The sequence below is a fragment of the Triticum aestivum genome, chromosome 3B, assembly GCF_018294505.1.
Source record: "Triticum aestivum cultivar Chinese Spring chromosome 3B, IWGSC CS RefSeq v2.1, whole genome shotgun sequence".
Lineage (NCBI taxonomy): Eukaryota > Viridiplantae > Streptophyta > Magnoliopsida > Poales > Poaceae > Triticum > Triticum aestivum.
Genome location: NC_057801.1, coordinates 849,655,983 through 849,658,430, shown reverse-complemented (window position 1 = coordinate 849,658,430; position 2,448 = coordinate 849,655,983).

The window sequence follows — 2,448 nt, the reverse complement described above, 5'->3', positions numbered from 1 at the left end:
TTTGCCATCAGCCAGCAGACGGCAAAGCTACCACGTGGCAGCTACCTGTGCAACCTGGGGTGCACTGGGCTGGCCTATATGGCATGTGAGGGAGTCCAGGATTAGGGGGTGTCTGGATGGCCGGACTAAGACCTTTGGTCGGACTCCCGGAATATGAAGATACAAGATTGAAGACTCCGTCCCGTGTCCGGATGGGACTTTCCTTAGCGTGGAAGGCAAGCTTGGCGATACGATATGAAGATCTCCTCCCATTGTAACCGACTCTGTGTAACCCTAGCCCTCTCCGGTGTCTATATAAACCGGAGAGTTTTAGTCCGTAGGACGAACAACAATCATACCATAGGCTAGATTCTAGGGTTTAGCCACTCCAATCTCGTGGTAGATCTACTCTTGTACTACCCATATCATCAATATTAATCAAGCAGGAGTATGGTTTTACCTCCATCGAGAGGGCCCGAACCTGGGTAAAAACATCATGTCCCCTGTCTCCAGTTACCATCCGCCTAGACGCACAATTCGGGACCCCCTACCCGAGATCCGCCGGTTTTGACACCGACATTGGTGCTTTCATTGAGAGTTCCTCTGTGTCGTTGCCTTTAGGCCCGATGGCTCCTTCGCTCGTCAATCGCGATGCGGTCCGGGATGAGACTTTTCTCCCCGGACAGATCTTCGTATTCGGCGGCTTCGCACTGCGGGCCGACTCGTTCGGCCATCTGGAGCAGATCGAAAGCTACGCCCCTGGCCATCAAGTCAGGTTTGGAAGCTTAAACTACACGTCCGACATCCGCGGGGACTTGATCTTCGATGGATTCGAGCCATGAACGGGCCCGCCGCACTTTCATGATGGGCATGATTTAGCTCTGTCATCGGACAACGCCCAGAGCATCGCTCAAGTGTTCACTCCGACCATTAGTTCGGAGCTGACTGCGCTAGCCAGGGACGGACGGTTGGACGTCGCCCCTGGAGTCGTAATCTCTGCGGCGATAGAGCCGAATACCTGCCAAGTCCTTTGCAAGGCCGGTAGCTCCAAGGTGCCGGACTCCGTTCCGGACTCTGAATATTCTGCACCCCTTTCAATCGAACCCGATCGGGCTCCGATCATGGAGTTCACCGCCGCGGACGTCTTTCAGCACTCGCCCTTTGGCGATATCCTGAATTCGTTAAAGTCTCTCTCTTTGTCAGGAAGAGCCTTGGCCGAACTACGGCCAACACGGTTGGGATGCGGACGACGAAGGAATTCGTAGCCCGCCCACAACCCACTTCGTAGCCACTATCGACGATTTAACCGACATGCTCGACTTCGACTCCGAAGACATCGACGGCATGGACGCCGATGTAGGAGACAATCAAGAACCAGCACCTATAGGGCTCCGGAAAACCACCTCATCATATGATGTCTGCATGGTGGACTCACACAATAGAAACGACAACGAGGACCAAAAAAATGCGGCCAAGGATCGCTCCCCCGAAAAACAATCAAAGCGGCGGCGTAAGCGCAAGGCCAAGCCCCACCTCGACAAAAACCCAGCCATAGAGCAGGGTCACCCAACGGACGATGAACATGCCGTCGAGCATCCGTCCAAGCAGGGCGGACAATCCAAACAACCAATCCCCGGGAAGGATAATAGCCCGGACGATCTCACACCAGACAAATTGCTGGAACATCAGAACCTCCACCCAAGGCTTGTCGCCACTGCACGTAGCCTGAAAAAGCAGAAGCGGAGGCTCAGGACAACGGAGGATGCGCTCAGGATCAGATGGGGCAAAGTAGTCAATACCGCACACAAGTACGGCAGTAGTCGCCACACAAAGAGCTACCCTAAGCGGAAATTACTACCGGAATTTGACGAAGAGGCCATAAAGCCCCCACAGTCAAAAAATAAGGAAGCCACAAGGTCGGATAGACGACCCTATGATCAATCTCACGCGTCAAAGGACGCCGCACTCAATATAGCGCGCGATCCTTCCAAGAACCCGCATCAGAAAACTGGCCCTACCAGATCCATCTATAGGCCAAGAAAGCAAGCTCCAATGAGTGATGCAACGCAAAAAGTACCCGAAAATCGCGGCATGCCTAAATACAGGGGCGCCGCACACCCCCTATGTTTTACCGATGAGGTGCTGGATCATGAACTCCCAGCCGGATTCAAGCCAGTGAACATACAACCATACGACGGAACAACAGACCCTGGAGTCTGGATCGAGGGCTACATCCTCCACATACACATGGCCAGAGGAGACGACCTCCACGCCATAAAATACTTACCCCTTAAACTCAAAGGGCCAGTCCGGCATTGGCTTAAAAGCCTTCCCAAAAACACCATGGGAAGTTGGGCAGTGCTTGAGGATGCTTTCCGAGCAAATTTTCAAGGGACCTATGTCCGGCCCCCGGATGCAGATGATCTGAGTCATATAACTCAGCAGCCTGGAGAGTCAGCATGGAAGCTC